Source organism: Macaca fascicularis, chromosome X (genome assembly GCF_037993035.2).
Source record: "Macaca fascicularis isolate 582-1 chromosome X, T2T-MFA8v1.1".
In the NCBI taxonomy this organism is placed as follows: domain Eukaryota; kingdom Metazoa; phylum Chordata; class Mammalia; order Primates; family Cercopithecidae; genus Macaca; species Macaca fascicularis.
This window is the reverse complement of record NC_088395.1, coordinates 149,696,788-149,722,737: the sequence shown is the minus strand read 5'-3', so window position 1 is coordinate 149,722,737 and position 25,950 is coordinate 149,696,788. Positions and strand designations below refer to the sequence as shown.

General features: G+C 37.3%; 1 long non-coding RNA gene across 1 annotated transcript in view; it reads right to left on the bottom strand.

Moving 5' to 3' along the window:
* Positions 1-8,157: 8,157 nt before the first annotated feature.
* LOC123570844 (uncharacterized) overlaps positions 8,158-25,950 on the bottom strand; it is a 31,566-nt gene continuing 13,773 nt past the window's right edge. The window contains exon 4 of the long non-coding RNA XR_006695057.2: positions 8,158-8,279. This is a non-coding gene — a long non-coding RNA (uncharacterized lncRNA). The remainder of the gene's footprint in view (positions 8,280-25,950) is intronic.

The following is a 25,950-nucleotide window of genomic DNA, read 5'->3' as shown; positions in this document are numbered from 1 at the left end:
CCACGTTACATTGAATACAGTTTGGATGCGTGTTGAAATACATGCCTTTTTTTTTTTTTTTTTTTTTTTTTTTTGTAAAACTCAATATAGGAGCTGTGTCTGGAATTAAAGTAAAAATTTTTGGCATGTTTTTAAATTCTAGTTTCATTTAATAACCTGTAGGGCATGTATGTTTAAGCTTTATTTAAGTTAATGGGAAAAAATTAGAGATCCAATACCAATACTTTAGGATTTTGTCTTGGTGTTTACATGAAATTCTTAGGCCTTGATTTTAATCTTTCATTGTATTGTGATTTTCTTCTAGCTATACTGTACCACATGAAACTTGCCAAATAAATCTTTCTCTTTTTTTTAAATTTTTTGAGACAGAGTCTTGCTCTGTCGCCCAGCCTGAAGTGCAGTGGCACAATCTTGGCTCATTGCAGCCTCTGCCCACCAGGTTCCAGCGATTCTCCTGCCTCAGTCTCCTGGGTAGCTGGGATTATGGGAGCATGCCACCATGCCCGGCTAAGTTTTGTATTTTCACTAGCGATGGGGTTTCCCCATGTTGGCCAAGCTAGACTTGAACTCCTGACCTCAGGTGATCCGCCTGCCTTAGCCTCCAAAAGTGCTGGGATTGCAGGCATGAGCCACTGCACCCGGCCAATCTTCCTGTTAAAAACTGATAGAAGAAGGAGGAGGAGGAGGAGGAGGAGGAGGAGGAGGAGGAGGAGGCAGTAGCAACAGAGGAAGAAGAAGAGGGAGAAGGAGAAGGAGGAGAAGGGAAAGGAGGGGGGTATTATGACTTGGCACAACTAGTAATATCAGGTTAGTATAGATCATCAGGGCTATCATATTTTGTAATCCTCGAAAATCAATAAAGTTGAATAGTTAATTTCAGTGCAGGCTAACTTAAAATGTAAAGTAATTTTCTCCTCTTTGATTCATAAATTCATTTATTCATTAATCCGTCAAAGAGTTACTGAGTGCCTAAGATGTGCCAGACCCTGTATGCTGGGTGTGAAAGATACAGAAAAGAAGTAACTCATGCCTTTCTTGTATTTAAAAAGCTCAGTCCAACCAAGGCCTTTATGTAGAGTCAATGACTTGTAAGAGACTCACTGGCTGTCTGGGACAATATTGTTCTCTTTATTTCTCCTTACTGTTGGTTAAGATTTCCCCTAAATATATTACAGATTCAACTTTTATGTAGCAAGAACTGGCAGTGTGGAGTGGAACTGTTCACCACCCGTTCACCATCTCTGCTTTCCGATTTCCAACGCGGAGGTTGGCAAACTTTTAGTGTAAAAGGGCCAGATAGTAAATACTTTAGGCTTTGTGGGATAAAAGTCTAGGGCATTACATAGGTACTTCTATAACCATTTAAAATGTAGAAACCACTCTTAGCTTGTAAACCATATGAAAACAGGGCCAGATTTGACCAATCATTTGCCAACCCTTGTTCTAGTAGAAACATCTGAGGATGAGAGAGGGAAGCAGCAAAGTTGTTATTCCTACTATTTAAGGTCAGATATAATAAAGAGCAAAATAGGCACGGTCCTTGCCTTCACAGAGTTTAAGAGCAGGCACACAGCTAGTCCATAAAGGAGGTCTTCGTATCTAGTAGCAACTGTAATCCCTTGAGGGTGTATGTTTATCCCATTTCTCTTGCATGTCACAAAAAGAGCAGCTGTTTGAAAGCTTCTCTTACACTTACACCATCATTCTAAAATGAACTACTTGCATGTCTGTATCCTCACTAAGTTACAACCTCTGATAAGCCAAGGAGCATGTTTTATTTATCTTTATATTCTTAGTTCCTAGCACTCCCTGCACCTTGTGCATATGTTATACACTCAATAATTGCTTGTCAGATGAATGGAACTAAACTGTTTTATCACATTATGTGTGTGCCTTTTTAGGTGGTCACTTGTCTTTTGCTAGAGTTAACTGTGTTGTAAAAAAAGACTCTGAATTCAAAGCCTTCACTTTTGAGAATGGAAGGGGGCGTATATTCACTGCAGTTGACATCAACATAAGGTCTAAAAAAATCTTTGTGACATCCTATATTTTCAGCTGGGATTTGCAACAAACTATCGTTTTCCTTTTCTCCAAGAAAAACTCTACCTAACAACAATTTTCTTGTTGGTTTCACCAGGAGACTGTTTGCACACTCCTCTTACGAGATCGATCAGGTCTTACATCTTTCTTTCCTTATTATTTCATAAAGGAAAAGGACAGCTTTTTCTTATGTTGACTGTTCTGTATCTGTGACCTGTGGGTAAAACTAAATACACAGGTAGTGACTACTCAAAAGCTCGTCTGGATGGCTGAAACTGACATGTTTCTATTTGAACATGTGTGGAGTTAAACGTGCCCTTGTCAGCATAAAAGATGCAAATGCCTTTAAAAGTATACTCTATTTTTACCAGTATAAAAGTAATGCATATTCATTCTAGAAAATTTGAAAATAATAGAAAAATGGAAGGTAAGGGAATAGACTGTGTATATACTCACCATCTAAATATATCTGTTACAATATTTTTCTCAAGTTTAAGCTTTATGTGCCTCAGGTTTTTCATCTATAAATTCATTTATAAATCTATAAACAACAATACCTTCCTTAAAGTGTTGTAATGAATCTTAAAATAATCAATACATGCATAATGCCTAAAAAATATTTTTTCTTTATTTAAAAAACTTGTATTTTAGGTTCAGGGGTACATGTGCATGTTTGTTATATAGGTACATTTGTGTCATGGGGGTTTGTCATACAGATTATTTTATCATCCAGATACTAAGCCTAGTACCCAATAGTTATTTTTTCTGATACTCTCCCTTTTCCTACCCTCCACCCTCAAATAGACCCCATTGTCTGCTCTTCCCCTCCTAAAGGAGATTTTTACACAGAGTACATGCTCAACAAATGTTAGATAAATAGTACTCCTCATACTGAATATTATCTTTTAGTGCCTTAACTTGTTTTGTTATCATTATATCATAATAACAAACATTCCTTATGTAATTAAAAATTTTACTTAACACATTTGGGAGGCTGAGGCAGGCAGATCACGAGGTCAGGAGTTTGAGATCAGCCTGGCCAACATAGTGAAACCCCGTCTCTACTAAAAATACAAAAATTAGCTGGGCGTGGTGGTGCACACCTGTAGTTCCAGTTACTCAGGAGGCTGAGGCAGGAGAATCGCTTGAACCTGGGAGGCAGAGATTGCAGTGAGCTGAGATCGTGCCACTGCACTTCAGCCTGGCAACAGAGCAAGACTCCATCTCAAAAAAAAAAAAAAATTTTTACTTAACATAATTATGGTCCAATGCCTCCAACACATTGTTATAATTAGTAATAATACAGAATATTATATAAAAGAACCCCTAACTCTTGTTTATTTTATAAAACAAACTGAAATCAGTTACAAAATTCATAAATATTAACATTGTTTGAAATGTTGATCCTACTTAACCACAATTGCCAGAATAGCCTAGAAGAGTCTGTTCATGAAATATTTGTAGAAAACAGCTAAGTTTTCAACTATAGGTGACTCTAAGACCACTTATAAAAAGAGCATGCTTCGAAATTGTCCAAAGAAATCTTCATTTTTACTAAGCTTCAAATAGGTAATTGCATATTTGAATACTTACGGGAACTGAATCTGAATATTCGACTCTAAAGTAACCCATCAAACTTGCCATAATTTTCTTATATTTTCTCGAATCACGGACTATAGATTACTCTTCATCAGTTATTAACTTCTTTAGTGATAACATTTTTTAGTTTATTTACTGTTTGTCCTCAACCTTCTCCATACTTTTCCATTTCAGAGACAAATTCATGAGTAAAATAGCCAGTGGACAGGAGTTATTCATTAAAATTGTGTTTACAAATGCAAAGTATGATAGGTAATTCTGGTAACTGCCTAGATGAGAACTACATGAATGAAGAAATAACACCAACTTCCCAGGCAATAAATCAGCAGTTTACTTGAAGTGTCAGTTCCCACAAGAAATACAAATAGTAAATATTCATAACAAATAAGTTCAACTTGGTTAAGGGGTTAAACAAATGCAATATTTAACAAACATGAGGTGCAAAGTTTTGTATAGAAAAGAAAAAAAAAATAAATGAAATAAGTCCCAATCCTGGAAAAGACTGAAAAGAAATACTCTTATTTATGACTATCATAATCCTTTCAATGAGTAATTTGGTGATGTATATCAGGGTAGATAAAATAATTATACCCTCTGGCCCAACAATTCCCCACATGGAAATTTACCCTAAGTGACTAATCAAAGCAGCGAAGCTATGTAAGATTGCTTTATTAACATTCCATGGTGGATGGCAGAGCAAGATGGCTGACATCGATGCAGCTCTCTTCCACAGAATGGAACCAAAATAGCATGTAGATATTCACACTTAAAATAGATTGTGAAAGAGGGAACACTGGAATGCAACAGAGCAGTGATGGGAAAGCACTGAAAGCAAAGAAGAAAGAAGCAAGGCAGCCTGCTTGGCAGAGATGTGCCAGGAGCTGGGACAAGGTCCTGTGTGGGGAAAGGGTAAGTGACAGCCCACCAAGGCTGTACATTTTGACAACAGACTCTTACAATCCTAGCTATGGGGAGAGCCCGTCCACTGTCATGGGTCTGGAGATGAGCACAAGAAGCTGTCTAGAGATCATGCAGGCATTGTTCCAGAGAGGGTACTCACGCTGAACCCCACAGGCTTCTGAGCCCTGAGCAGCTACAGCATGGTATCATTGGAAGATCTCAGTCCCCAAAGGACTGTTTCCTATTCTGGGGCACACATTGCTCCTGCCACTGCTGGGGGAAAAGAAAAAAAGGCAGAAGGACACCAGGCACATTCACATATCCCAAGGACAAATTCCACCACCACCACTGCAGGCTGCTGGGGGACTCAGACACAAGTAAACTGTGCCCCCCACAGCACTGCACCCACTGAGAGTGACCCCACCCTCCTCCTCAGTAGCAGACCCAAAGGGGGCGCCAGTCTCAGAGCCAAATCCCCAAAGGACTGCATCCTGCCCTGGGGCTGATGCTGCCACTGCCACCACCAGGCCAAGGATGGTGGAGAGAGGAGGGTGGGCATGTTCATGCACCCTTACCTCTTCTGGAAAGAGGCTGCTGTGGGACTGATGCTGGAGAGGATATGGAGAAAAGGGAACACTTATATGCTGCTGGTGGGAATGTAATTGAGTAAAATCACTATGAAAAACAGTATGCAGATTTCTTTTTTTTTTTTTTTTTTTTTTGAGACAGTCTTGCTCTGTGCCCCAGGCTGGAGTGCAGTGGCGCGATCTCGGCTCACTGCAAGCTCCGCCCCCCGGGTTCACGCCATTCTCCTGCCTCAGCCTCCCGAGTAGCTGGGACTACAGGCGCCCACAACCGCGCCCGGCTAATTTTTTGTATTTTTTTTTTTTTAGTAGAGACGGGGTTTCACCATGTTAGCCAGGATGGTCTCGATCTCCTGACCTTGTGATCCGCCCGCCTCGGCCTCCCAAAGTGCTGGGATTACAGGCTTGAGCCACCGCGCCCGGCCGCAGATTTCTTAAAGAACTAAAAATAGAACTACCATCACATCCACAATCCCACTAAATCAGTATCTCAAAAGGATACCGGTACTCCCATGTTTGTTACAGCAGTATTCCCATAGATTTGGAAGCAACGTAAGTGTCCATCAACAGACAAATTGATGATGAAAATGTGGTCTACATACACACTGGAATACTATTCAGCCATAAAAAAGAATGAAGCCTTGCAGTTTGCAGCAACATGGACGAGCCCTGTAGGACATTATGCTAAGTGAAATATGCCAGGCACAGAAAAATACCATATGTTCTCACTCATACGCAGGAGCTAAAAAAGAGTTAATCTCATGGGCATAGAGAATAGAATGATAGTGGGAAGGGTGGGAGGGTGAGAGTAGGGGATGAAGAGATCCTGACTAGTGGGTAAAAACATACAGTTAGATAGAAGAAATAGACTCCAATATTCTATAACAAAACAGGATCAGTATAGTTAGCAACGATGTGTTATATATTTCTGGCAACCATCATTCTACTCTCTATCTCCACAAGTTCAATTGTCTTAATTTCCAGGTCCCATAGTTCAAAGTAGATAAAAGAGAGGGCATGAAATGTTACAAACCCATGACTGGGCGCGGTGGCTCACGCCTGTAATCCCAGCACTTTGGGAGGCCAAGGTGGGTGGATGATAAGGTCGGAAGATTGAGACCATCCTGGCTAACGCTGTGAAAACCCATCTCTACTGAAAACACAAAAAAATTAGCCGGGTATGGTGGCACGTGCCTGTAGTCCCAGCTACTCGGGAGGCTGAGGCAGGAGAATCACATAAAGCCAGGCAACAGAGGTTGCAGTGAGCTGAGATCACACCACTGGACTCCAACTTAGGCGACAGAGCGAGACTCCGTCTCAAAAAAAAAAAAAAAAAAAAAAAAGAGAAAGAAATGTTACAAACACATAGAATTTACAAAAACTCAAGGTGAAGGATACTGTGAATACTCCGACTTGATCATTTCAGATTCTATTCATAAAACAAATGCTCACATATACCCCATAAATACACAAAATATTTGATGTCAGTAAAAAAGTCGTCCATGGTCACGTTATTTATTGTGGCCAAAAAACTGTAAAAATTTAAGTTCTTAGCCAAAGACATGTTCAGTATATTGCAAGAATTAAATTGCTACAACATAATATTAAGCATTTATCATAAATAATACATCTTGGGATCCTTTAAAAGCTTGGAAAACAGCTTGGAGTTAATATTTTGTGAGACATAAAATTGGATTAAAGTAGATACTATACATTTTTGAGGAATTGAATCTAAGACTAAAAATATTTACCTTTTAAAATGCAGTAAAATAACTAAAACATCTAACCCAAAATTAAATACCATTTTTTTTCCAATTTCTCTGAATTGTTACCAGGGTGCACGATGAATAGTTTTATGAATTGCTTTTTCTTGTTTCCATACAGAGCATTTAGTAGATTTGTTCATGCCAGAAGTTCAAGTTGCCACTGAATTCACACAATCATTTATTTTGCTCAAACTTTCTATTTTAGAACTAAAGAACATGACTTTATTAAACTCGTCATTTCTATCACCAGTTCTAGCATTTGGCTTCATTTTAGAGGCTTTTATTTCCCACAGAGAAACTTCATTTTCATAACTCTTTGATAGCTACTATGTGAGTAAGAGTGAATAGAGAAGCACACGACTGGGCAGCAACCTAGGCTCACACACTGGTAAGTGGCTTGCTTTGATTAATCAGCCTCAGAGTGTACATGCTTCAAACGCATGCATCTCTAACAAAACCTTCTTTACTGCATGCGATGGGACAAACATTTGCCATTCTTAAAATGTGCCAACCATTCATGATCTGGGAACTTTTTTTTAATACATACTGCTCCCTCTACTGGGCTATTCTTATCCTCACCTTCACATCAAATTGCTAGTCACCACTGAAGTCAAAGTTGAAGCATGACTTTCTTTACGAAACATACTCTGACACCTCCAGGGATGGCTATTCCTGGTATCTTCTGCGTGATATTGCACGTGAAATCAGTACACTCCAGTCCTGAACTCTGCTTGCTTATGGCAGTGTTTGATGATATTAAGTATGAAACGTCATGACAGCAAAACCAGGAATCTATTTTCAGTTTCAGTTGAAGTTAAAGGGAATTTCTCACATAAGAGAACCACGCATAGTGTGTGATGAATAGTAAAAGAATTAATGCATCTGTATGCATAGAAGAGATTCTCACACATAGTATGCGCTCAATGAATCTTAGATAACGCTTTCTACTATTGCAGCTTTCAGAGAAAATGGACACCAACCTTGTAGTATTCAGGTTAAGGATGGGGAGAGTCACGGTATCATGTAGCCATCATCAGGGCTGGTAAGCAAGGGTTAAGAACTCTCCAAGATTAGTAATTAATGAAGACAAATCAGATGTAAATATTCCCATGCAAACAAAGCCTCATGGAACAGATGAATTGTTTCAGAAAGGACGGGAACTGTTCCTCTCACCATGCTGTAGACTAAAATCAGGGCCCTCTGCAGCCCTGGCAGAGGTGATTATAGATAATTATATAGACTAAGGTACTGAGATCATCAGTTCAGAGTGGGGGAACAGTTATTCTCAACAGACCTTCTTGTCATTATCATAAAGCTTCAAGTTAAGAAACCCTCAAATTATTATTATAGATATCCAGGTTGAAGAGATCTTACTGGTTACATCCGAGATCTGGTACCAGAAAGGAAAAAAACATGTAAAATACCCCAGTTATACATGGATATATACATACACATTGACAACAACAGAAAATAAAAGCCTGTCTAGATCAGTAACATCTTGTGCTATATCTATCCAGGCACTTCTCAGACTCCATTGTAATAAGTTGTGTACATGTTAATTGACATCTTTGCATCCTCTTTAAGAATGTTGGTATTTTACATAAGGGTAAAGTATTGTTTGTCTTGTATAACTCTATCAAATATAACCTTGTCTATGACTATAGGCATTCACACAATGAGGGTGAAATGGAAGACGGAAAATCAGTTGGTTGGAAGACATTTATCCTGAGATTCGTCTTCCCTGTGAGTTCTCTTAAGAAACTGATCAATTACAAGGTTGGCACCTTAAGTACCTTGTTCTACACTTCATGCAAAACTACTGAATGCCTGTGGAAACAAAACTATTTTTATTAGTGCCCCACTGAAGGGTTGACAAAGGCCAATATTCCAAAAAGAAATTTACCAAATACCACAGAAGAAAAGGAAAATAAGCTCAATAATCTCAGAAAATGCTAACAGCATCAGATTTCTGAAGCTAGTATAATGTCATTCCATGTGTTCAGTTGTGCATATATATACATATTCAACCTTACTTATTTTTTCTATGATTCAACACAGTTTCAATTTTCAGCTCTCAGTCTCTTTGCCTTAAATAAACCATCTTGAAAATGTTGGGGTTCCCCTTGCCATTGAGTGACATCTAAGTTTTAGAATGCTAAAACCTACTCAAGACATTGCAGGGTAGAGGGCATATATTAACCTTGGTGGCATTTGTCCTTGAAGACACTCCTTTGTCCATGAAGACACTTATTGAGACATTTGTGGCCTCATCAGTACAGATAAGGTGCTTATGAGATGACCCTTGCTCCACCCATGAAACCCCTTTAGGTCCAGTGTTGGCACACAGGACTCTCCCTGATGCCTTTCTACTACTTTGAGTTGAATAAGTCTCTATGAGGCACTCTCTAAGGCCCCACGTGTCTAGACTGACTACACAGCCACTTATTCTCTCGGGTTTTGTGCCTCCCCAGGGCTTCACCTTGGAAGTAGAGTATTGAAACTCTGGCTCTGGAATATGACAATGCCGCCTTCCTCTCTACACAAGAATATATAATCTAACCTCTAGAAAAAACCTGTTTCCTCAAATCCCCAGCTCATATTGTTCTGTTTTCCCCTTGTATTTTTTTTTTTTTTACTACGTCAACAGTCATATTCAACAAAGCCAAACAAAGATGTTACAAAAAAAGAAAATTACAAGCCATATCCCTAATGAAAATATATGCAAAAATCCCCAACACAATACTAGCAAACCACGTTCAACAGCACATTAAAAAGATCATTCACTATGATCAAGTAGTATTTACCTCTGGGATGCAAGGAAGGTTCAACATATACAAATCAAAAAATGGTGATATACCACATTAACGGAATGGAGGACAAAATCTATGTGATGATCTCAATAGATGCAGAAAAAATCGTTTGACAAAATTCTACATGCTTTCATTTTAAAAACTCTCAACAAATTATCTATAGAAGGAATGTACCTCAACACAATAAGGGCTATATATGACAAGCCCACAGCTAACATCATACTCAATGGTGGAAAGTTGAAAGCATTTCCTCTAATATCAGGAACAAGGCAAGGATGCTCACTCTCGCTATAGTTGCCAACAACATGGTACTGGACTAAAGACAGATACATAGACCAATGGAACACAATAGAGAGCTGCAAAATCAATATGAGCATTTACAGTCAATCGATTTTTCATAAAGATGCCAAGAACACACAGTGAGGGGAGGACACTCTTTTTATTAAGTAATGTTAACAAAAACTGGATATCCACATGCAGAAGAAGGGAATTAGACCGCATGTTACATCATATACAAAAAGCAAATCAAAATAAAGTTTTAAATATAAGAAAGACTTTACACTGTGAAACTACTATAAGAAGCATTGTGGAAAGACTCCATGACATTGGCCTTGGCAATGATGTTTTGTATATAAACCCAAAAACATGGGAAACAAAAGCAAAAATAGAAAAATGGGATTGTATCCAACTAAAAAGCTCCTGTACAGTAAAAGAAACAATTGACAGTGTGAAGAGACAACCTACAGAATGACAGACAATATTTGCAAACTGCACATTTAATCAAGCGTTAATACCCAAAATATATAAGGAATCCAAACAACTCAATAGCAAGAAAACAAATAATCTGATTTATAAAATGAGGAAAGGATCTGAATAGACATTTCTAAAAAGAGGACATACAGATGGCCAATAGGTATATGAAAATATTCTCAACATCACTAATTATCAGGGAAAAGAAAATTAATACTACAATGAGATATCATCTCCCATCTGTTAAAATGGCTATTATCAAAAAGATAAAATATAACAAGCTTTGGCAAGGATGTGGAGAAAAGGGAATCTTTATACACTGTTGATAGGAAAGTAATTTAGTACAGCCATCGTGGAAATCAGTATGGAACCTCCTCGAATTAAAAATAGAACTAATACATGATCCAGCAATTCTATTACTGTGTGTATATTCAATGAAAATAAAATTATTATGTGGAAGAGATATCTGCACTGCAATGTTCACGGCACATTATTCACAATAGCCAAGATATTGAGTCAACCTAAGTGTCCATCAAGGGGTGAATAGATAAATAAAATGTAGTGTATATATATACACAATGGAATACTATTCAGCCTTTTAGAAGTTGGAAATTCTGTCGTTCGTGATAACAAGGATGAACCTGGAGAACATTATGTTAAGTAAAATAAGCCTGGAACAGAAAGACAAATACCGCATGATATTATAGGTGGAATCTTAAAACATCAAACTCATAGAAGCATAAAGTAGAATGGTGGTTATCAGGGGCTGGGGTGGAGGCAGCGACTGGGGACATGCTAGTGAAAGGATACAAAATTTCAGTTAGCTAGATGGAATAATTTCAAACGGTCTATTGCACAACATGGTGACTATAGTTAATAACAACGTAGTGTGTATCCCAAAATTGCTAAGAGAATAGACTTTGTGTTACCACAACAAAGAATAATAAATGTATGAGGTAGTGCATACGTTAATTAGCATGATTTAGCCATTCTGCAGTGTATAATTTCAAAACATCATGTTGTACACCATAAATATATACAATTTTTATTTGTCAATTAAAAATAAGTTTAGAAATAGGGCATATGATTTAGGGTTTCATTAACAGAATAAATATTTTTAAAATAGGCATATCAATTTCCTAAAAGCTTAATTTTTTTGAAAACCCTAGCTAAGAACATTTCATATTCTCTGCTTTCTGCTTTATTAGTCTTCTGAATAGTGAGTTTAAAAAGGGTTATCTACTTGGATTTGGGGTTGGAGATAGAAAGAAAAGTGAATTATTGAGAAAGAGGAAAATCGTAAATACTCTCTTGTCACTTTTTCAAAGACTTCTTCACCCCCACAAGGTTGGCACAACTTTATAAGCATCTGGTTGCCCTTTCTTCCCGTTTTTGTGATAAGTCAGATGAAAAGTTAAATCCTCTAAGAAAATTCACTCTTTCAAGGAATACGGCAGTGAATACTTTTGTAGAATAGTATTTTATTTTATTTTATTATTTTATTTTTTTGTAGAATAGTATTTTAATTTATTTTCTTTGGGAAAATAAATAATTATCTTCTAATTGTTCTTAATATTTGAAAGTTTTCTAAACTACAGCCTATTTTTACCTTTACTTTGTCTGATACTTAGGTAATTGTGTGTGGATTTATCACTGATAACCTGGGTTATAAATTATAATAAAATTGCGTATGTGGGCTTTTTACTTCTATTTTAAAAGATCAGCTCATTAAAAAAATTAATGCTTTGGCTGGGCGTGGTGGCTCAGGCCTGTAATCCCAGCACTTTGGGAGGCCGAGTCGGGCGGATCACGAGGTCAGGAGATAGAGACCATCCTGGCTAACAGGGTGAAACTCCGTCTCTACTAAAAATACAAAAAAATTTACCAGGCCTGGTGGTGGGCGCCTGTAGTCCCAGCTCCTCAGGAGGCTGAGGCAGGAGAATGTCATGAACCTGAGAGATGGAGCTTGCAGTGAGCCAAGATCGCGCCACAGTACTCCAGCCTGGGCGACAGAGTGAGACTTCATCTCAGAAAAAAAAAAAAAATTGTTGATTTTGAAAAGATCAACAAAATTGATAGACCACTAGCAAGACTAATAAAGAAGAAAAAAGAGAAGAATCAAATAGATGCAATAAAAAATGATAATGGGGATATCACCACTGACCCCACAGAAATACAAACTACCATCAGAGAATACTATAAACACCTCTACGCAAATAAACTAGAAAACCTAGAAGAAATGGATAATTTCCTGGACACTTACACTCTCCCAAGACTAAAACAGGAAGAAGTTGAATCCCTGAATAGACCAATAGCAGGCTCTGAAATTGAGGCAATAATTAATAGCCTGCCAACCAAAAAGAGTCCAGGACCAGATGGATTCACAGCCAAATTCTACCAGAGGTACGAGGAGGAGCTGGTATCATTCCTTCTGAAACTATTCCAATCAATAGAAAAAGAGGGAATCCTCCCTAACTCATTTTATGAGGCCAACATCGTCCTGATAACAAAGCCTGGCAGAGACACAATAAAAAAAGAGAATTTTAGACTAATATCCCTGATGAACATCGATGCAAAAATCTTCAATAAAATACCAGCAAACCGAATCCAGCAGCACATCAAAAAGCTTATCCACCATGATCAAGTGGGCTTCATCCCTGGGATGCAAGGCTGGTTCAACATATGCAAATTGATAAACATAATCCAGCATATAAACAGAACCAAAGACAAAACCACATGATTATCTCAATAGATGCAGAAAAGGCCTTTGAAAAAATTCAACACCCCTTCATGCTAAAACCTCTCAATAAATTAGGTATTGATGGAACGTATCTCAAAAAAATAAGAGCTATTTATGACAAACCCACAGCTAATATCATACTGAATGGGCAAAAACTGGAAGCATTCCTCTTGAAAACTGGCACAAGACAGGGATGCCCTCTCTCATCACTCTTATTCAACATTGTGTTGGAAGTTCTGGCTAGGGCAATCAGGCAAGAGAAAGAAATAAAGGGTATTCGGTTAGGAAAAGAAGAAGTCAAATTGTCCCTGTTTGCAGATGACATGATTGTATTTTAGAAAACCCCATTGTCTCAGCCCAAAATCTCCTTAAGCTGATAAGCAACTTCAGCAAAGTCTCAGGATACAAAATCAATGTGCAAAAATCACAAGCATTCTTATACTCCAGTAACAGACAAACAGAGAGTCAAATCATGAATGAACTCCCATTCACAATAGCTTCAAAGAGGGTAAAATACCTAGGAATCCAACTCACAAGGGATGTAAAGGACCTCTTCAAGGAGAACTAGAAACCACTGCTCAGTGAAATAAAAGAGGACACAAACAAATGGAAGAACATACTATGCTCATGCATAGGAAGAATCAATATTGTGAAAATGGCCATACTGCCCAAGGTAATTTATAGATTCAATGCCATCCCCATTAAGCTACCAATGACTTTCTTCACAGAATTGGAAAAAACTGCTTTGAAGTTCATATGGAATCAAAAAAGACCCTGCATTGCCAAGACAATCCTAAGTCAAAAGAACAAAGCTGGAGGCATCACGCTACCTGACTTCAAACTATACTACAAGGCTACAGTAACCAAAACAGCATGGTACTGGTACCAAAACAGAGATATAGACCAATGGAACAGAACAGAGCCCTCAGAAATAATACCACACATCTACAGCCATCTGATCTTTAACAAACCTGACAAAAACAAGAAATGGGGAAAGGATTCCCTATTTAATAAATGGTGCTGGGAAAATTGGCTAGATGTAAGTAGAAAGCTAAAACATGATCCTTTCCTTACTCCTTATACAAAAATTAATTCAAGATGGATTAGAGACTTACGTGTTAGACCTAAAACCATAAAAACCCTAGAAGAAAACCTAGGTAATACCATTCAGGACATAGGCATGGGCAAGGACTTCATGTCTAAAACACCAAAAACAATGGCAACAAAAGCCAAATTTGACAAATGGGATCTAATTAAACTAAAGAGCTTCTGCACAGCAAAAGAAACTACCATCAGAGTGAACAGGCAACCTACAGAATGGGAGAAAATTTTTGCAATCTACTCATCTAACAAAGGGCTAATATCCAGAACCTACAAAGAACTCAAAACAAATTTACAAGAATAAACGAAAAACCCCATCAAAAAGTGAGCAAAGGATATGAACAGACACTTCTCAAAAGAAGACATTCATACAGCCAACAGACACATGAAAAAATACTCATCATCACTTGCCATCAGAGAAATGCAAATCAAAACCACAATGAGATACCATCTCACACCAGTTAGAATGGCAATCATTAAAAAAATCAGGAAACAACAGGTGCTGGAGAGGATGTGGAGAAATAGGAACACTTTTACACTGTTGGTGGGACTGTAAACTAGTTCAACCATTGTGGAAAACAGTATGGCGATTCCTCAAGGATCTAGAACTAGAAATACCATTTGACCCAGCCATCCCATTACTGGGGATATACCCAAAGGATTATAAATCATGCTGCTATAAAGACACATGCACACGTATGTTTATTGCAGCACTATTCACAATAGCAAAGACTTGGAATCAACCCAAATGTCCATCAGTGACAGACTGGATGAAGAAAATGTGGCACATATACACCATGGAATACTATGCAGCCATAAAAAAGGATGAGTTTGTGTCCTTTGTAGGGACATTGATGCAGCTGGAAACCATCATTCTCAGCAAACTATCGCAAGAACAGAAAACCAAACAACACCGCATGTTCTCACTCATAGGTGGGAATTGAACAATGAGATCACTTGGACACAGGAAGGGGAACATCACACACTGGGGCCTATTGTGGGGAGGGGGAAGCGGGGAGGGATAGCATTAGGAGATATACCTAATGTTAATGACAAGTTAATGGGTGCAGCACACCAACATGGCACATGTATACATATGTAACAAACCTGCACGTTGTGCACATGTACCCTAGAACTTAAAGTATAATAAAAAAATTAATGCTTTAAGTTAAGAAAATATAAATTAATGAAACTATGCTCAACTACTTTAAATCAATTATAAATTGTATTTATGAGTTCTTTGCTAGGATAACTGTCTACCCTGAAGCTTCCAACTTCAAGTGACATATTCGTAACTATGAAATCTATTATAATATAGCTTTTCACTGATTGAATTCGTGATGAAATACATTATTATTTTTTGTTAGATAGGTAAAATTAGATAGAATTCATCTCATTAGAATACATCTTTAGTTTCATTGTATATTTTCCCAGCAAAGCACATGTCACCTGGTGGCTGAAAGAAGTATGTAACATAATAGGTTTCAAAAATACTGTGTGGAAAACCAAAGCTTCCACAATATCATTTTGAATCCATTTCTGAAACAGTGGCAAACATGTATTTTGGGGCAAGACGCACCACAGTGGCAAATCTTTTTTTTTTTTTTTTGAGACGGAGTCTTGCTCTGTTGCCCAAGCTGGAGTGCAGTGGCGGGATCTTGGCTCACTGCAAGCTCCGCCTCCCGGGTTCATGCCATTCTCCTGTCTCAGCCTCCCGAGTAGCTGGCACCCACCACCACACCCGGCTTTTTTGCATTTTTTTTTTTTTTTTAGTAGAGATGGGGTTTCACCATGTTGGCCAGGATGGTCTCAGTCTCTTGACCTCGTGATCCACCTGCCTTGGCCTCCCAAAGTGCTGGGATTACAGGTGTAAGCCACTGTGCCCCGTTGGTAAATCTTACATGTTCAAGAGCGGACACCCAGTGGTCTGTGTCAAATGGAGACATGAAACAGCAATACTCCATTTTAAGTATTTTTAAAATATCTTTCCAGAATTGTTTTGTATTTTGAAATATGTTTGTTTCTTTATGTCGTGTCCATTTTACTAACAAAAGTAAAATTGTTTACATGCAGAATTGCTTGTTCTGGTACACACCTAGAAAACAGAGGTAAATATCTATTTTTTTCTTCAACTAAGAAGGGAGGTGATTAGCCAATGTGGGAGGCATTTATTTCTTTCAAAATTTTTACTGGAGTAGGCCCTATGTGTTAGATGCCATGCTAACAGAGGGTAAGGTGATAGAGAGGAATCTCCAGAGGAAATCTCATTGTATTGAAAGTCAGAAAATCTGGTTTCTGGCTCACAGCCAGCTGGTTGTGTAAGCTTTGGCAAGTGTTAAGCCACCTGATGCACAGATATGTCACATATGCAAGGCCTACGTTTTAAGGCTTTAAGTGGATTGATTTTTGTGTGTGTGTGGCTACAATGGAAGTTTCTTGCATTTTTCATTTTTAATTATAGTAAAAACACATAATATAAAACGTATCCTCTTAGCCATTTTAAGCATATATTCGGTAGTGCAAACTATATTCATATTATTGTATAACAGATCTCTAGAATTTTTCATCTGCAAAACTGAAGCCATACCTACTGAATCGAACAACTCTTCATTTCCCCCTACCCCAGCCCCTCATAATCACCATTCTACTTTTTGTTTCTATGTTTTGACTATTCCAGATATCTAACTTAAGTGGAATCATATAATATTTATCTGTCAGTGAATGGTTTATTTCACTTAGCATGAAGTCCTCTAGACTCATCCATGTTTTAGCATGTGACAGAATTTTCTTTTAAAAAATGAAATAATATGATATGCCGTTGTATATACCACATTTTATTTATCCATTACTCTGTCAATGGACATTTGGATTGCTTCTACCTCTTGGCTATTGGGAATAATGCTGCAGTGAACATAGATGTACGTATATCTCTTCAAGATCCTCTTTTTCAATTATTTTGGAAATACATCCAGAAGTGGGATTGCTGGATCATATGGTAATTCTGCGTTTAGGTGTTTTTGAGGGATCTTCACTCTCTCTTCCATAGTGGCTGCATCATTTTACATTCCCACCAGCAAGGCACAAGGGTTCCAATTTCTCCACATTCTTGCCAACGCTCATTATTTTCTGTTTTTGTTTGTTATATAGTGGTCATACTAATGGGTATAAGGTGATATCTCATTGTCATTTTGATTTGCATTTCTGTAATGATTAGTGATATAGGGTCTCCTGCAATATACTTGATAGCCACTTTTTTTTTTTTTTTGAGACTGAGTTTTGCACTTGTTGCCCAGGCTGGAGTGCAATGGCGTGATCTTGGCTCACTGCAACCTCTGCCTCCTGGGTTCAAGTGATTCTCCTGCCTCAGCCTCCTGAGTAGCTGGGATTACAGGTATGTGCCAACACGCTGGCTAATTTTGTATTTTTAGTAGAGACAGGCTTTCTCCATGTTGGTCAGGTTGGTCTTGAACTCCCGACCTCAGGTGATCCGCCCACCTTTGCCCCCCAAAGTGCTGGGATTATAGGCGTGAGCCACTGCACCCAGCCTAACTTGATAGCCATTTCTATATCATTTTGGGAGAAATGTCTATTCAAATTCTTTGCCTGTTTTGTGAGCAGGTTAACTTCTTTGTTGTTTATTTGTAGGAGTTATTTATATAGTTTGCATATTAACCCCTTGTCAGATGTATAATTGACAACTATTTTTCTTATTCTGTACATTGATTCTGTTTTTTTATTCTGTTGATTCTTTTCCTTAATGTGTAGAAGTTTTTGAGTTTGATGTTTGTTTCATTAGTGTATTTTTGCTTTTGTTGCACATGATTTTGGTGTCATATCTAATAAATTACTGCAAAATCTAATGTTATGAAGCTTTTGTCATATGTTTCCCTGTAGGAGTGTTTTAGTTTAGGTCTTACATTTATATCTTTAATCCATTTTGAGTTTATTTTTTATAAGGTTTGAAGTGAGAGTCTAAATTCATTTTTTGCATGTGGCTATCCCAGCACCATTTCTTGAAATGACTGTCCTTTCCCCATTGTGTGATCTTGGCATCTTGTTATATTATTTGACCATATACGTGATAATTTATTTTGGAGCTCTCTATTCTGTTGTATTGGTCCATATGCCTGTCTTTATGCCTGTACCACACTGTTTTGATTACTATAATATTGTAATATGTTTTGAAATCAGCAAGAATGAGATCTCCAATTCATTCTTCTTTATCAAGATTGTTTTGGTAATTCAGGGTCCCTTGAGATTCTATGCAAATTTTAGGGGTTTTTTTTTCCTCTTTCTGAAAAGGGCTCAGAATAATTAACTAAATATTTAGGTTTTAATGTGTAGCTATCAGTGTTTTCTTAACCTCTTGGTTCACTCTAGCACAAAAAGCTGGCTACTGTATCTAATGATTCAACTTCCCTTCACTCCTATAAGAAAATTTATTCTCCACCTACTCTTCCATGATGATCAGAGCAGATTCACCTCTCATTTTCAAAATATCTCCACCATTCATTATTCATACCATCCTGGGCCTATTATAGGAACTTACCAAATCATTCATTTTTAGCCATGGAATCTCCCTGCTGTGAATTACACCCTAGAATCATTGTCCCACTTTATTTTGTTTGTGACTTTTATTCTGTTTAGCCAGCTGTCTCTTCCTCCTTGGGCTTGCCTTGTGCATGATATTCTAGGCCCTTAGCCAAGCACTAATCTTTCACTAATTAGCTAACCAACCACTAACCTGCTGCAGCTTCCTGCATAGGTCTTAAGCTCATCATCCTATCCCTAGCCCCAGGACACCTGATAATTTCCTTCCCTGAGAGTGTCACAAAGTATGCCACACCAAATATACTGGCTGAGAGAGTCACTGAGCTGCACAGTGCAATCTTTAAATGTATAGTCAGTTGAACTTAAGAAACTTTGGACCTTTTCTCAGGACTCAGTGAAGTCTGTGCTACATCTGCTGGCAGCAAGATCCAAAGGCTCACTAAGCCTTATTATTCTGTTATCATCAATAGTAAATGACTTGAGGTTACCTAAGAGGATGCATTCACTAAAAGTGATAATGAAATGACTTACAAATGTGATCAAGAGGTTTAGAAAGTTCAATGTTTTGTGGCTTATGCAACCAACCCATGAGCTGTAGAAATAGCATCTTAGTCCATATTATCTAAAAGTTTACCTTAGTTCACTATTCATTGATGGTTCTGTTACATTCAAGTAGTTTAATAAAATAGATCCACAATTTGAATGTGAAAACGTGCTTAAAAGTGTAAATGAACTGTGATGATATCTACTGGTTGGTGATAAGATCACTAACTGACAAATAGTGTGCTAATAAACAATGGAGAGATTTGAAGCAGCAGAACTGCATCAGTGTTTAAGGATGTGCACAGATTTTTAAATGATTTTTAAAAACACACAAAAATACTACTAAGAGAAATATTCATGGACTTGACTATGAAATTCTCCCAATCACATATATAGACATGTTGTAGTAAACAGATCCAAGGAAACTAGCATGCATTGAAAAACTATAATGTGGTAGGTGCTTTGTACATACGAGTTTACTTAATTATCACAATAAGCCTGTCGTGTAGATGGCATTATTATCCCATTTCATATGTGAAGCTTTTAAAGCTTAAAGAGGTTAAGTGTCTAAGGTCGCAGAGCTAATAGAAGGGCCAACACTAAAACCCAGGTCTGTATGACTGCAAAATTAAGTAGTTTTCTACTATACCAAGGGTGACATGACAGCTTTGAAGGAAAAAGGATACCTACGTAGCTCAAAGATGACTGAGGAAGTCAGTATGTGAGGATTGAAAATAAAGCTGATATTGAACATTTTGAATATTTGTTTCTCAAAGCTTATATGCTAAAGATTTCTAACATTAATATTTTCATTATAAATACATATACATATGTATATATATCTTGACAGCAGCATGAATACACATGTACAGGTCTTTTACAAAAGTGATTGTACATTTTGTAAACATTCTATATATTTCATCACTCTAGCTTAATATAACTTCTTAAAGATAAGGTCCATGCTTGATGCACAATTGACTTGGTTTCTGGCATGTGTAGAAATGTGTGCAAGTCACTCAAATGCTCATGTTTCCCAAGGGGATAGAGAGAAAGGTAAGCACTTACCATCTATGTACCCCACCCCAGCTCTGGACAGATCTTGGTCTCTGCAAGCCCATTCACTCATTCAGCCAATGTTGTTTGATTACCTGTTGCATGCAATGAACTGTGGTAGGCACAATAGGAGGCATGCAAAGATGAAAAATAAGACAAAAAATGGCCTCTTGAATTTATCTTATCTGATCTACCAATCTGCCTGAAAACATCCTAGCTGTCCTTGGTTTATCAAATTTATCACAGTTATCTTGTCAGAGTGGTTAAGTATTATATTCATTCATTCTCATAAAGCTTGTGGGCTCCACACCTCAACCATACTGTAAGAGTATGGGACTCTAACTTCAACTCATTTAAATTATTATTGCTGTGACAAGAACATCTTAAAATCTCTCATTGAATCACCAGTGGTAGCAGCTTTACTTTTTAACACTAAGCAGCAGTTAGAAAATCATATCAAATATTCTGGCAATCTGTTTTAATACTAATTAGTTAATAATGTAATTAGCAAAGTAAGAAATATATTACTATTATGCTGTATTATGACTTAGCTGAAATTGCACATGCAGATGTATAATGTGGAATTTCTAAAAATTCCATTTAGAAAATTTAGCAGTGTATTTAAATATTTCTTATTCACAGGCACCCAGCTGTGATGGAGGAAGCTGTATTTAAATAGTCAAAATTGAAGGTGCCAGCAGATTTCAAACAGAACACGTGAAAGGGAACTTTTTATAAACTTTGTTTTCCTTCTTGGCGTGGATTATTACAACACACTGAAATTGAGGTGTGAGGTTTATTTTAACCATCTATGTACATTTAAATGTTACATGGTGCACTACTTTCTAAACGCACAACTGTCTGATAATATTCACTGGAAGTACTTGTCGACCTGTTCACCTGTGCCAGACACTATTAGCATAAGTGGTCACTAAATTAGTGTACATATTAGAGTTCACTGTAAACATGGTTTTACCTAAGGTGTGGCCATAGTTATTCAAAGCTAACATGCTTTATATACGATTACATATACATATATAATACATATTATATATATTTTATATAAATAAGATATATGTATACACATATATGTGTGTATACAATACATATATGCATATACATAAAATATATATACAGATTATAATGTGTATATATTATATGTATATGTGTGTACATATATCTCTTTGGGCCAGAATCTGTGTTTCACTACAGGAAACTGTAAGGCCGTTTTTAAGTACATTATAGCATTACTAAGCAATCTATACAAGTAAGAGTTCAAGCTTCCTCATATTAAGGCAGGCATAGAATAAAAAATGCAAGAATTATATGAATATTTTTTTCTTTTTCTTTTGGAAACACATAGTGGCAGAGAACAAAGGATTTTTTAATAGTATCTACTATTTATGGAGGGCCATGTGCCAAGCAAGATATTAGGTGCTTTAACAAGTAGTATCTCCTTTAGTCCTCAAAATAATACCATAAACTATTTTATCATGCCCATTGTATAGAGTAATGAAGCAGGGAGGATGTGTGACTTACCAAATATCACATAACTAGTAAGTAGCGGAGACCAGATTTGAATCCAATCTATTTGGCTCTCACATCTGCACTCTTTATTTTCCGTTATGTTATGTTATTTTATTTTATTTTACTTTAAGTTCTGGGATACATGTGCAGGCTTGTCACAGAGATACACATGCGCCATGATGATTTGCTGCATCCATCAACCCATCATCTAGGTTTTAAGCCCCACATGCGTTAGGTATTTGTACTAATGCTCTCCCTCCCCTTGCCCGCCACCCCCTGACACGCCCTGGCGTGTGATGTTCCCCTCCTTGTATCCATGTGAGAACAGAGGATTTTTAGGGTAGTAAAACTACTCTACATGACACTATAATGGTGGACACCTAGAACAATAGGTAAAAGACTCACAATTTACTTTGAATTATAGTGGATTTTGTATATGACACTATAATGGTGTCCATCATTATAGTACAACACCAAGAATGTACAACACCAAGAGTGAACCCTTTTGTAAACTATGGACTGGGCTTCATACTGGTGTGTGAATCTGCTGTAACAAATGTACGACTCTGGTGGAGGATGTTGATAAAGGGGAAGGTATGCATGTTTAGGGGTACAGGGATATGGAAAATCTCTATCTTCTTCTAAATTTTCCTGTGAATTGAAAACTGTTCTAAAAAATAGTCCATTTAAAAAAACACATAATAACAAGTTGTAACACTAGGATGAATAATAATTCAGTCAAATCATCGTTAAAGCATGATGAAGCCGACCTCTTCTATTCACCAATGGATATGAAATTGACAGAAGCATATATACTGTTTCCTTTTTTAAAAGGCATATTCACCATTGAAAATAATTGGAAGTTTAATTTTGTATGATATTATACCAAATGAATAACATAAATTGCTCTTGGAACCTAGCAACCTATATCAGACAGTTAAAAAAAGAATTAAAAACACAAAATATGGGAACCAAACATAAAACCAAGACATGTACAGAGTAAAGTAACATTAAACACCATTTAGCAGCCTTTTAGCAAAGTACTCTACACGATTAGCTAGATTGCAAAATGTATAGAAGTTTAATCTGTTTTCTACAGGATATTCTTCTAAATGACTGAGGACAGTTAAACTTCTACTTTTGCATCATTCCTTTTTTACTTTTACATCAGTCCCATCAGTGGTTTCTCATCTGACATGGTTTCCAGAAACTCAAAGTTTCCTCCTTGATACTTTCTAGTTTAATATCTCTCTTGAAATATGGTAGCTGGAATTGAATACCCAACTCCAGATATGCTATGTCCAACACAAAACAGAAGAAAATTATTATTATAAACACTTATTCATTATTATAAGGCCATTTGCATGACTAAAGCCTGTTTTCATTTGTGGCAATGACACCCACTATTGAATCACATTGCTCTTGTACTCAGTTAATTCTGAAAATGAATCTATATGCTACAGATATAAGTTATCTGACAAGGTGTTAGGAAAAAGACCAGCCACTAGAATCACACAGCCTCCATGTAGCCTTGAGCAACTCAGCTCACCCTTTTTGGACCTCAATGTCTTCATCTATAAAATGGAGATAATAAAATTGCTTTTTCATAGGGTTGTTGGGAAGAGTAGGTAGAATTATACATGGAAATCTCCTCAAACAAAGTCTGGCAGAAGGCAAATTCAAGAGTTATAAAGAACCAGGGGCAGAGAGAGAGATCATGTCCATAGATGAAGGTTCATTAACCTAGAACAATAGGTAAAAGAATCACAATTTACTTGAATATGGAACCAGTATTCAAATACGGCTAGTAATGTTTTTGAGAAAAACCATTCAGTGCAGAGGCCAGAAACAGAGAAGAAAGTAAGCCTTCTGGGATCTGGAGATTTCCCAGGAGAGAGAAAAGAAATGAAGGCATGCAGGAAGCCACTTGCTTTAAGCAAGGAGATCATAAAAGTAAACTTTAGGTGGGAGAGAGGGACATACTATGAAAGTGATCCTGAAAGAGACTGAAATTTCCGCAAATTCAAAATTACAAATGAACTTCTGAAATATTAATATAGTGCTGGTGCAAGCCTGAATCTACTTTGCACCAGAGTCTAAGTGGGTAAACTTAGCATTGAATATTATATGACTGTAAGTCGCAGTTTTTCTGAAATATTTATTTATTTTGAGACGAAGTCTTGCTCTGTGGCCCAGGCTGGAGTGCAGTGGTGTGATCTTGGCAGACTGAAACCTCTGCCTCCTGGGTTCAAGTGATTCTCCTGCCTCAGCCTCCTGAGTAGCTGGGATTATAGGCATGCGCCACCACACCCAGCTAATTTTTGTATTTTTAGTAGAGATGGGGTTTCGCCATGTTGGCCAGGCTGGTCTTGACCGCCTGACCTCAGGTGATCTTCCCGCCTCGGCCTCCCAAAGTGCTAGGATTATAGGCATGAGACACCGTGCCCGGCCCTCTGAAATATTTCTGATATCAAATTGTCTCTCTTAATATCAGACTGGGGCCAATTTTCGTTTAGAAAACAGAGACATTATCTTATTCTGGCAAGCATAAGAATTTATAGAGAAAGACAAAGAGTGTAATAACTTTGAAAGATGGTTGAACTCTATATAACCAGTATCATATGATTTCCTAGAACTAGAATCTCCATGAGAGCAAGCACTGTTTAGTTCAACTACTGAAACCATAGGGGTTAGCACAATTCCTGGCGTGAAGTAAGTGTTCAATGATGACCTGTTGAGTGAATGAAGGAAAGACATTTGTATTAACTTATTAACCTCAATATTTTTCCCCATAGTGATTATGAGAAAAACACTGTAATCAAGAAGGGTATTTGGGAGGACAAGAAAAAGACCACCTGCTAAATCCTATTTTATAACCAGTCTTACAGTGAAAAGGACCCTCAGGGGCTACACTGTATTGCAGAAATGATAAAGATGAGAGAAACACAGGGTAATATATGGAAGCCTGTATAAAGGAAAAAAGATCCAAAGATCTTGTCTGGACCAAAGGCATTTAATTCGTGGAAGGGCAGTGTAGCTCCCCTAGATTTATCCATTATTAAATTCTAAAATTTCCATTATTAATATTTTCATATTTACCTGTTATACTGTAATCAACTAGACATAGCCTTAGTTTCTTACTATTGCAACTAAAAGGTGAACGTAATCTTAGAAATTATTATAACCGCTTTAAAATTAAATTTAAATATCTAACCAAAATCAGCCTGCTGAGTTCTCCAGATTTTCCACCAGGTACACAGATGTATGCCACTGCCTACGGTCCTTGCCAGTGTGACCACGGCACATCCTATGGTAAGAACAGGCCAAGAGATTTGGAAGGTTGGCATCAATAACTGTTGTAATTTAATAAACTATATTGTGGAACAATATGCCTATGAAAGTCACCTGCCGTTGACAGTTTTGTCATCTCAGAAGATGAATCCTGATTACCAAGAATAATTTTTGTTGCTGCTACACAATGTAAATAAAATGGAGTATGTTCGGAACTGCCTTCTTGGTACTTCCACACTGCCTCTTAATCTTTTCATCATCAAGAGAAAAGAGTAATGGAAAACTAACTCAAAAAGGAGGAAGGCAGGACTGAGGAATCAGACCCTTTGAGAATGTCACTGTATAGGGAAGAACACCTACTGACTTGAGTCCTGGTTACAGCAAAGAAACATGGCAGGAGTAGCGGAAGAAGGTATTCCTAAGAATTATTTGTAACCTCACGAAAGAAAAAGGGCTGTATCCGCTATCCCTATTTCTTCCCTTGATTTTTGTGTGTGTACACACACACACACAAACACACAAACATACATAATAATTCATATATATGTATATATACACGGTGTGTGGATGTGTGCAAGTGCACACAATTTCTTTTTTCCTCTCTGCGATTTTCCCCCTTGTTATTTGATATGAACATTTTCGCTAGCAGTTAAGTTTACAATATAAGCTTTAGATTATAAAATGTTTAGGTGGAA